Raw genomic sequence first — 11,324 nt, forward strand, 5'->3', positions numbered from 1 at the left:
CTCTGAGTTTGATTATTTCCTGCCTTCTACTCCTTCTGGGTGTAGTGCTTCTTTTTGTTCTAGAGCTTTTAGGTGTTCTGTGAAGCTGCTGACACATGCTCTTTCCTGTATCTTTTTGCAGGCACTCAGCGCTATGAGTTTTCCTCTTAGCACAGCTTTCATTGTGTCCCATAAGTTTGGGTATGTTGTACCTTCATTTTCATTAAATTCTAAAAAGTTTTTAATTTCTTTCTTTATTTCTTCCTTGACCAGGTTATCATTGAGTAGAGCATTGTTCAATTTCCAAGTATATTTGGGCATTCTTCCATTATTGTTATTGAAGACCTGTTTTAGGCCGTGGTGGTCCAATAGCAGGCATGGGATTATTTCTATCTTTCTGTACCTGTTGAGGCCCGTTTTTTGACCAACTATATGGTCAATTTTGGAGAAAGTACCATGAGGAGCTGTGAAGTAGGTATATCCTTTTGCTTTAGGATAGAATGTTCTATAAATATCCGTTAAGTCCATTTGGCTCATGACTTCTCTTAGTCTGTCTACATCTCTGTTTAATTTCTGTTTCCATGATCTGTCCATTGATGAGAGTGGGGTGTTGAAATCTCCCACTATTATTGTGTGAGGTACAATGTGTGTTTTGAGCTTTAGTAAGGTTTCTTTTACATATGTAGGTGCCCTTGAATTTGGGGCATAGATATTTAGGATTGAGAGTTCATCTTGGTGGATTTTTCCTTTGATGAATATGAAGTGTCCTTCCTTGTCTTTTTTGATGACTTTTAGTTGAAAATTGATTTTATTTGATATTAAAATGGCTACTCCAGCTTCCTCTTCTGACCATTTGCTTGGAAAATTGTTTTCCAGCCTTTCACTCTGAGGTAATGTCTGTCTTTGTCTCTGAGGTGTGTTTCCTGTAGGCAGTAGAATGCAGGGTCCTCGTTGTGTATCCAGTTTGTTAATCTATGTCATTTTATTGGGGAGTTGAGGCCATTAATGTTGAGAGATATTAAGGAATAGTGATTATTGCTTCCCGTTATATTCATATTTGGATGTGAGGTTATGTTTGTGTGCTTTCATTCTCTTTGTTTTGTTGCTAAGACGATTAGTTTCTTGCTTCTTCTAGGGTATAGCTTGCCTCCTTATTTTGGGCTTTACCATTTATTATCCTTTGTAGTGCTGGATTTGTAGAAAGATATTGTGTAAATTTGGTTTTGTCATGGAATATCTTGGTTTCTCCATCTATGTTAATTGAGAGTTTTGCAGGATACAGTAACCTGGGCTGGTATTTGTGTTCTCTTAGGGTCTGTATGACATCAGTCTAGGATCTTCTGGCCTTCATAGTTTCTGACGAGAAGTCTGGTGTGATTCTGATAGGTCTGCCTTTATATGTTACTTGACCTTTTTCCCTTACTGCTTTTAATATTCTTTCTTTATTTTGTGCGTTTGGTGTTTTGACTATTATGTGACAGGAGGTGTTTCTTTTCTGGTCCAATCTATTTGGAGTTTGGTAGGCTTCTTGTATGCCTATGGGTATCTCTTTTTTTAGGTTAGGGAAGTTTTCTTCTATGATTTTGTTGAAGATATTTACTGGTCCTTTGAGCTGGGAGTCTTCACTCTCTTCTATACCTATTATCCTTAGGTTTGATCTTCTCATTGAGTCCTGGATTTCCTGTATGTTTTGGACCAGTAGCTTTTTCCGCTTTACATTATCTCTGACAGTTGAGTCAATGATTTCTATGGAATCTTCTGCTCCTGAGATTCTCTCTTCCATCTCTTGTATTCTGTTGGTGATGCTTGTATCTACGGCTCCTTGTCTCTTCCTTTGGTTTTCTATATTCAGGGTTGTTTCCATGTGTTCTTTCTTGATTGCTTCTATTTCCATTGTTTTTTCCGTCTCTTCCTTCTATTTTATTTTTCTGTTGACTTGACCTGTCCAACTTTGTTATGTAGGTTTTTGTATTTTCTTATATCTTTTATTCTTTTTTTTTTATTAACTTGAGTATTTCTTATATACATTTCAAGTGTTATTCCCTTTCCCGGTTTCCGGGCAAACATCCCCCTCCCCCCTCCCCTTCCTTATGGGTGTTCCCCTCCCAACCCTCCCCCCATTGCCGCCCTCCCCCCATAGTCTAGTTCACTGGGGGTTCAGTCATAGCAGGACCCTGGGCTTCCCCTTCCACTGGTGCTCTTACTAGGATATTCATTGCTACCTATGGGGTCAGAGTCCAGGGTCAGTCCATCTATTTCCATTTTTAATTCCTTCAAGTGTTTGATTGTGTTTTCCTGGAATTCTTTCAGGGATTTTTGTGATTCCTCTCTGTAGGCTTCTACTTGTTCTCTAAGGGAGTTCTTCACGTCTTTCTTGAAGTCCTCCAGCATCATGATCAAATATTATTTTGAAACTAGATCTTGCTTTTCTGGTGTGTTTGGATATTCCATGTTTATTTTGGTGGGAGAATTGGGCTCCGATGATGCCATGTAGTCTTGGTTTCTGTTGCTTGGGTTCCTGCGCTTGCCTCTCGCCATCAGATTATCTCTAGTGTTACTTTTTTCTGCTATTTCTGACAGTGGCTAGACTGTCCTATAAGCCTGTGTGTCAGGAGTGCTGTAGACCTGTTTTCCTCTCTTTCAGTCAGTTATGGGGACAGAGTGTTCTGCTTTCGGTCATGTAGTTTTTCCTCTCTACAGGTCTTCAGCTGTTCCTGTGGGCCTGTGTCTTGAGTTCACCAGGCGTGGTGCTGCCCAAGGGCTCTCTGTGGCGGCAGCAGCCATGAAGACCTGTGCCGCGCCTTCCAGGAGCTTCAGTGCACCAGGGTTCCAGATGGCCTTTGGTGTTTTCCTCTGGCGTCCCAGATGTATGTACAGAGAGAAGTATCTCCTGGTTTCCCAGGCTTGTCTGCCTCTCTGAAGGTTCAGCTCTCCCTCCCACGGGATTTGGGTGCAGAGAACTGTTTATCCTGTCTGTTTCCCTCAGGTTCCAGCGGTGTCTCAGGCAGTGGTCCTGCCGCTCCTGGGCCCTCCCCCACGGGAGCCCAGAGGCCTTATACAGTTTCTTCTTGGGCCAGGGATGTGGGCAGGGGTGGGCAGTGTTGGTGGTCTCTTCCGCTCTGCAGCCTCAGGAGTGCCCACCTGACTAGGCGGTGAGGTCTCTTTCCCACGGGGTCTGGGAGCAGAGAGCTGCTGCGGGCCGGGATCCGCAGGCGTGGGACCTCCGGCAAACACAGGACGTGCCCGGTCCTAGATGAACTCTGCCTCTGTGTGTCCCAATCTCACCAGGCAGCTTTCTTGCAGCAGACAAGTTGGTCTTACCTGTGGTCCCGAGGCTCAAGTTTGCTCGCGGGGTGCTGCCCAAGGGCTCTCTGCGGCGGCAGCAACCAGGAAGCTTAGTAAGGTTTCTTTTACATATGTAGGTGCCCTTGTATTTGCGGCATAGATATTTAGGATTGAGAGTTCATCTTGGTGGATTTTTCCTTTGAAGAATATGAAGTGTCCTTCCTTATCTTTTTTGATGACTTTTAATTGAAAATTGATTTTATTTGATATTAGAATGGCTACTCCAGCTTCCTCTTCTGACCATTTGCTTGGAAAGTTGTTTTCCAGCCTTTCACTCTGAGGTAGTGTCTGTCTTTGTCTCTGAGGTGTGTTTCCTGTAGGCAGCAGAATGCAGGTCCTCGTTGCGTATCCAGTTTGTTAATCTATGTCTCTTTATTGGGGAGTTGAGGCCATTGATGTTGAGAGATATTAAGGAATAGTGATTATTGCTTCCTGTTATATTCATATTTGGATGTGAGGTTATGTTTGTGTGCTTTTCTTCTCTTTGTTTTGTTGCCAAGACGATCAGTTTCTTGCTTCTTCTAGGGTATAGCTTGCCTCCTTATGTTGGGCTTTACCCTTTATTATCCTTCGTAGTGCTGGATTTGTAGAAAGACATTGTGTAAATTTGGTTTTGTCATGGAATACCTTGGTTTCTCCATCTATGTTAATTGAGAGTTTTGCAGGATACAGTAACCTGGGCTGGTATTTGTGTTCTCTTAGGGTCTGTATGACATCTGTCCAGGATCTTCTGGCCTTCATAGTTTCTGGAGAAAAGTCTGGTATGATTCTGATAGGTCTGCCTTTATATATTACTTGACCTTTTTCCCTTACTGCTTTTAATATTCTTTCTTTATTTTGTGCGTTTGGTGTTTTGACTATTATGTGACGGGAGGTGTTTCTTTTCTGGTCCAATCTATTTGGAGTTCTGTAGGCTTCTTGTATGCCTATGGGTATCTCTTTTTTTAGGTTAGGGAAGTTTTCTTCTATGATTTTGTTGAAGATATTTACTGTTTCTCTGAGCTGGGAGTCTTCACTCTCTTCTATACCTATTATCCTTAGGTTTGATCTTCTCATTGAGTCCTGGACTTCCTGTATGTTTTGGACCAGTAGCTTTTTCTGCTTTACATTATCTTTGACAGTTGAGTCAATGATTTTTATGGAATTTTCTGCTCCCGAGATTCTCTCTTCCATCTCTTGAATTCTGTTGGTGAAGCTTGCATCTACAGCTCCTTGTCTTTTCTTTTGATTTTCTATGTCCAGGGTTGTTTCCATGTGTTCTTTCTTGATTGCTTCTATTTCCATTTTTAATTCCTTCAACTGTTTGATTGTGTTTTCCTGGAATTCTTTCAGGGATTTTTGCGATTCCTCTCTGTAGGCTTCTACTTGTTCTCTAAGGGAGTTCTTTATGTCTTTCTTGACGTCCTCCAGCATCATGATCAAATATGATTTTGAAACTAGGTCTTGCTTTTCTGGTGTGTTTGGATATTCCGTGTTTGCTTTGGTGGGAGAATTGGGCTCCGATGATGCCATGTAGTCTTGGTTTCTGTTGCTTGGGTTCCTGTGCTTGCCTCTCGCCATCAGATTATCTCTAGTGTTACTTTGTTCTGCTATTTCTGACAGTGGCTAGACTGTCCTATAAGCCTGTGTGTCAGGAGTGCTGTAGACCTGTTTTCCTCTCTTTCAGTCAGTTATGGGGACAGAGTGTTCTGCTTTCGGTCATGTAGTTTTTCCTCTCTACAGGTCTTCAGCTGTTCCTGTGGGCCTGTGTCTTGAGTTCACCAGGCGTGGTGCTGCCCAAGGGCTCTCTGTGGCGGCAGCAGCCATGAAGACCTGTGCCGCGCCTTCCAGGAGCTTCAGTGCACCAGGGTTCCAGATGGCCTTTGGTGTTTTCCTCTGGCGTCCCAGATGTATGTACAGAGAGAAGTATCTCCTGGTTTCCCAGGCTTGTCTGCCTCTCTGAAGGTTCAGCTCTCCCTCCCACGGGATTTGGGTGCAGAGAACTGTTTATCCTGTCTGTTTCCCTCAGGTTCCAGCGGTGTCTCAGGCAGTGGTCCTGCCGCTCCTGGGCCCTCCCCCACGGGAGCCCAGAGGCCTTATACAGTTTCTTCTTGGGCCAGGGATGTGGGCAGGGGTGGGCAGTGTTGGTGGTCTCTTCCGCTCTGCAGCCTCAGGAGTGCCCACCTGACTAGGCGGTGAGGTCTCTTTCCCACGGGGTCTGGGAGCAGAGAGCTGCTGCGGGCCGGGATCCGCAGGCGTGGGACCTCCGGCAAACACAGGACGTGCCCGGTCCTAGATGAACTCTGCCTCTGTGTGTCCCAATCTCACCAGGCAGCTTTCTTGCAGCAGACAAGTTGGTCTTACCTGTGGTCCCGAGGCTCAAGTTTGCTCGCGGGGTGCTGCCCAAGGGCTCTCTGCGGCGGCAGCAACCAGGAAGCTTAGTAAGGTTTCTTTTACATATGTAGGTGCCCTTGTATTTGCGGCATAGATATTTAGGATTGAGAGTTCATCTTGGTGGATTTTTCCTTTGAAGAATATGAAGTGTCCTTCCTTATCTTTTTTGATGACTTTTAATTGAAAATTGATTTTATTTGATATTAGAATGGCTACTCCAGCTTCCTCTTCTGACCATTTGCTTGGAAAGTTGTTTTCCAGCCTTTCACTCTGAGGTAGTGTCTGTCTTTGTCTCTGAGGTGTGTTTCCTGTAGGCAGCAGAATGCAGGTCCTCGTTGCGTATCCAGTTTGTTAATCTATGTCTCTTTATTGGGGAGTTGAGGCCATTGATGTTGAGAGATATTAAGGAATAGTGATTATTGCTTCCTGTTATATTCATATTTGGATGTGAGGTTATGTTTGTGTGCTTTTCTTCTCTTTGTTTTGTTGCCAAGACGATCAGTATCTTGCTTCTTCTAGGGTATAGCTTGCCTCCTTATGTTGGGCTTTACCCTTTATTATCCTTTGTAGTGCTGGATTTGTAGAAAGACATTGTGTAAATTTGGTTTTGTCATGGAATACCTGGTTTCTCCATCTATGTTAATTGAGAGTTTTGCAGGATACAGTAACCTGGGCTGGTATTTGTGTTCTCTTAGGGTCTGTATGACATCTGTCCAGGATCTTCTGGCCTTCATAGTTTCTGGAGAAAAGTCTGGTATGATTCTGATAGGTCTGCCTTTATATATTACTTGACCTTTTTCCCTTACTGCTTTTAATATTCTTTCTTTATTTTGTACGTTTGGTGTTTTGACTATTATGTGACGGGAGGTGTTTCTTTTCTGGTCCAATCTATTTGGAGTTCTGTAGGCTTCTTGTATGCCTATGGGTATCTCTTTTTTTAGGTTAGGGAAGTTTTCTTCTATGATTTTGTTGAAGATATTTACTGTTTCTCTGAGCTGGGAGTCTTCACTCTCTTCTATACCTATTATCCTTAGGTTTGATCTTCTCATTGAGTCCTGGACTTCCTGTATGTTTTGGACCAGTAGCTTTTTCAGCTTTACATTATCTTTGACAGTTGAGTCAATGATTTTTATGGAATTTTCTGCTCCCGAGATTCTCTCTTCCATCTCTTGAATTCTGTTGGTGAAGCTTGCATCTACAGTTCCTTGTCTTTTCTTTTGATTTTCTATGTCCAGGGTTGTTTCCATGTGTTCTTTCTTGATTGCTTCTATTTCCATTTTTAATTCCTTCAACTGTTTGATTGTGTTTTCCTCGAATTCTTTCAGGGATTTTTGTGTCTCCTGTCTATGGGTTTCTACTTGTTTATTTATGTTTTCCTGGAATTCTTTCAGGCATTTTTGAGATTCCTCTCTGTAGGCTTCTACTTGTTTTCTAAGGGAGTTCTTCACGTCTTTCTTGAAGTCCTCCAGCATCATGATCAAATTGATTTTGAAACTAGATCTTGCTTTTCTGGTGTGTTTGGATATTCCATGTTTATTTTGGTGGGAGAATTGGGCTCCGATGATGCCATGTAGTCTTGTTTTCTGTTGCTTGGGTTCCTGTGCTTGCCTCTCGCCATCAGATTATCTCTAGTGTTACTTTGTTCTGCTATTTCTGACAGTGGCTAGACTGTCCTATAAGCCTGTGTGTCAGGAGTGCTGTAGACCTGTTTTCCTGTTTTCTTTTAGCCAGTTATGGGGACAGAGTGTTCTGCTTTCGGGCGTGTAGTTTTTCCTCTCTACAGGTCTTCAGCTGTTCCTGTGGGCCTGTGTCTTGAGTTCACCAGGCAGATCACTTGCAGCTGAAAAGTTGGTCTTACCTGTGGTCCCGAGGCTCTAGTTTGCTCGCGGGGTGCTGCCCACGAGGTCTCTGCGTCGGCAGCAACCAGGACGGTATGCGCCGCCCTTTCCGGGATCCGTAGATGTGGGACTTCCGGTAAACACAGGAAGTGCCCAGTCCTTGAGGAATTTTGCCTCAGTGTGTCCTGAGTTCACCAGGTAGGTTTCTTGCAGCGCAAAAGTTGGTCTTACTAGTGGTTCTGAGGCTCAAGTTTGCTCGTGGGGTACTGCCTAAGTCCTCTCTGCGGCGGCAGCAACTGGGAAGATCTGCGCCACTCTTTCCGGGAGCCTCCGTGCACCAGGGTTCCAGATGGCGTTTGGTGTTTTCGTCTGGCGTCTGGGTGTGTGCAGAGTGCATTCTATTCTGGTTTCCCAGGTGTGTCTGCCTCTCTGTAGGTAGCTCTCCCTCCCACGGGATTTGGGTGCAGAGAACTGTTTATCCTGTCTGTTTCCTTCAGGTTCCAGTGGTGTCTCAGGTGCAGGGGTTCTTCCGCTCCTGGGCCCTCCCCTACGGGAACCCAGAGGCCTTATACAGTTTCCTCTTGGGCCAGGGATGTGGGCAGGGGTGGGCAGTGTTTGTGGTCTCCTCCGCTCTGCCGCCTCAGGAGTGCCTACCTGACCAGGTGGTGAGGTCTCTCACCCACGGGGTTTGGGAGCAGAGAGCTGCTGCGGGCCGGGATCTGCGGGTGTGGGACTTTTGGTAAACACCGGAAGTGCCCGGTCCTAGAGGAATTTTGCCTCTGTGTGTCCTGAGTTCACCAGGCAGATTTCTTGTAGCAGAAAAGTTGGTCCTACCTGTGGTTCCGAGGCTCAAGTTTGCTTGTGGGGTTCTGTCTAAGTCCTCTCCACGGTGGCAGCAACCGGGAAGATCTGCGCCACTCTTTCGGGGAGCCTCCGTGCACCAGGGTTCCAGATGGCCTTTGGTGTTTTCCTCTGGCGTCTGGATGTGCGCAGAGTGCAGTCTCTTCTGGTTTCCCAGGCGTGTCTGCCTCTCTGAAGGTTTAGCTCTCCCTCCCATGGTATTTGGGTGCAGAGAACTGTTTATCCTGTCTGTTTCCTTCAGGTTCCGGCGGTGTCTCAGGCGCAGGGGTCCTGCTGCTCCTGGGCCCTCCCCTACAGGAACCCAGAGGCCTTATACAGTTTCCTCTTGGGCCAGGGATGTGGGCAGGGGTGGGCAGTATAGGTGGTCTCCTCCGCTCTGCAGCCTCAGGAGTGCCCACCTGACCAGGCGGTGAGGTCTCTCTCCCACGGGGTTTGGGAGCAGAGAGCTCTATTTGTAGGTTTTTATTGGTAGGTTTATTTTGATGAAGTTAAAAGAAAATCAGTGAGTAATTCTTTGCGCATTAATGTTAGAGGAGATGTGGGATGTGGAACAGTCAGGGGATGGACAGAGAGGGGGATAAAGTCTGGACTGTAAAAAAAGATTAAAGAAAAAAATAGAAAGAACGATTCCTACTATATTCAGAGGATGTCAAAATGTTTCTTGCTCATCACACAGAGAAGACTGTGACTTTGCTGAGGAGGTCTACCTGTCACTCTCTTAAGAGTTTAACCCAACTCAAAAATATTAATTCAGAAATCTTCCTGTCAAAAGGAAATGCAGAGACAAATAGTGGAACAGAAACTGAAGGAAAGGCCATCTGGAGACTGCCCCACCTAGGGATCCATCCCATCTGCTAACACCAAACCCAGGCACTATGCCAAGAAGTGCTTACTGACCGGTATAGCTGTCCCCTGAGGGGCTCTTCAAGAGCTGGACCAATACAGATGCAGATGTACACAGTCAATCATTGGACTGAGCATGGGCACCCCATTGGAGGAGTTAGGGCAAGTACTGTAGGAGCTGAAGAGGTTTGCAACCCCATAGGAAGAATAACAATATCAACTAACCAGATACCTCAAAGCTTCCAGGGACTAAACCACTAACCAAAGAGTACATGGTGGAGGGAGGGGGGAACCCCTGGCTCCAGCTGGATATTTAGCAGAGGATTGCCTTATCTGGAATCACTGGGAGAGGAACTCCTTGGTCCTGTGGAGGCTGGATGACTCAGGGTAGAGGAGTCTAGGGGCCTGAGGCAGGAGAGGGTAGGAGGGTAGCAGAACAACCTTCATACAGGCAGTGGGGAGTGGGGATGGGATAGGGAGCTTGTGGAGGGTAAACTGGGAAAGTGGGTAACATTTGAAATGTAAGTAAATAAAATAACAAATAAAAATAATTTAAAAAAGAGTTTAATGTTCACACCAAATTACTGTGACATAGGATTATTAATTGGGTTGTTGAAACAAGGCCTTTTTGAGGACATACTTGAAGATGGGGCATGTATAAAATGGCACAAGGTGCTACTGAGTTTGTTGAATGCAACAATAGTATTTCCCTCCTTTCATTTCACTGGTGTTTGATAGAGTTGGCTTATAATTCACAAGCTTTCTGAGTTCTGGCATCAACTGTAATGTTTTAATATGTAGGAAATAATATTTTTAAAGGTCAGTGATAATACATATATCTTGTATAAATTATTACACTTAAAATAATTTAGAAATTTCCTGACCTTGTGTGTGTATCCCCCCACCACAGCAAGGAGAGGGAGGGAGGGAGGGAGGGAGGGAGGGAGAGAGAGAGAGAGAGAGAGAGAGAGAGAGAGAGAGAGAGAGAGAGAGAGAGAGAGAGAATTGGCTTTCATGGGTATGGAAAGTCTGGTAAGTTCTAAAAAATGTCAGAATCACTGACAAACAAATAATTCAACCAAAGCCTAACATATCTCCATGCTGTCGTCTCCTAGAACTCCCTATGTTCAGGATACGTGAGGTTTCTGTTCTCTTTGGTTCTTCCACTTAACTCATGAGGGCTACTGAGGGCATGGAGAGTTACGTGTTTTCTTAAAGTGTTTTAGTCATTAATCTGTCCCCAAAAACACCTCACAGAAACCTCCAGAATAATATTTGACCACAGTTGAATATTATGGCCCAGACAAATTGACATATAAAATTAACCATGATGATGGACATATTGGAGTTTATTAAGTTATTTTTTCAAGATTTTAAAGAAGAATCAAAAACTTAGCATAAAACTATTTTAAGATATTTAAGTATTTATTCTGATTATGAAATAATATAGAACTGAAAATATATTCTTTCACTAGTTGTTGAGAAACTAAAAGAACAATTTGAGAGAGAATTAAAATGTAACCTATACTTATGTATATACTTATACATACTTATATATTATATATACTTATATATACATTATATATATAACATATATAAAATAAATGACACATAAAACTCTTTATAGCATTGTAGAGAGAACAGGAAGAAAGAAAAGAAACAAACCCAAAAGCCTTTGATGCATAAAGATGTGAGTAGTACACTGGTTTAAGTTTTTGCCACACTTGATGCTTCTGAGAAAGAAAATGGCTAATTCCATAGAAGTTTTCAAGAGAATAATTTCTTTGAAAATTGCAATTCTAAATTAGTTCACTAAGTAATATTTTATATGGATGTCTTCACTTGATCTTAGCCAAAAGGCCGAGAAGCGATTATATGGATGTCTTTAAGCAGGGATGCACATAGTATCTCATGCTTCATGACTTACGTTGAGATGAAATTTATTAATTATTTGAGTACCCTCCAGTAATCACAAAAAATTACCCAATCTATTTAGAATTCTTGAGAGAGAGCTAAGATATAGTCTGATAGCTCTTGAGATATCTGACAGAGTTCAAGTTAGAGAGAAAGAAAAAAGCAGTTGCT

General features: G+C 43.6%; 1 pseudogene; it reads right to left on the bottom strand.

Moving 5' to 3' along the window:
* Positions 1 to 10,946: 10,946 nt before the first annotated feature.
* Positions 10,947 to 11,111, bottom strand: LOC120095789 (U2 spliceosomal RNA; annotated as a pseudogene).
* Between the last annotated feature and the right edge of the window lie 213 nt (positions 11,112 to 11,324).

Source organism: Rattus norvegicus, chromosome 11, assembly GCF_021556685.1.
Source record: "Rattus norvegicus strain SHRSP/BbbUtx chromosome 11, alternate assembly SHRSP_T2T, whole genome shotgun sequence".
NCBI classification, from domain to species: Eukaryota; Metazoa; Chordata; class Mammalia; order Rodentia; family Muridae; genus Rattus; species Rattus norvegicus.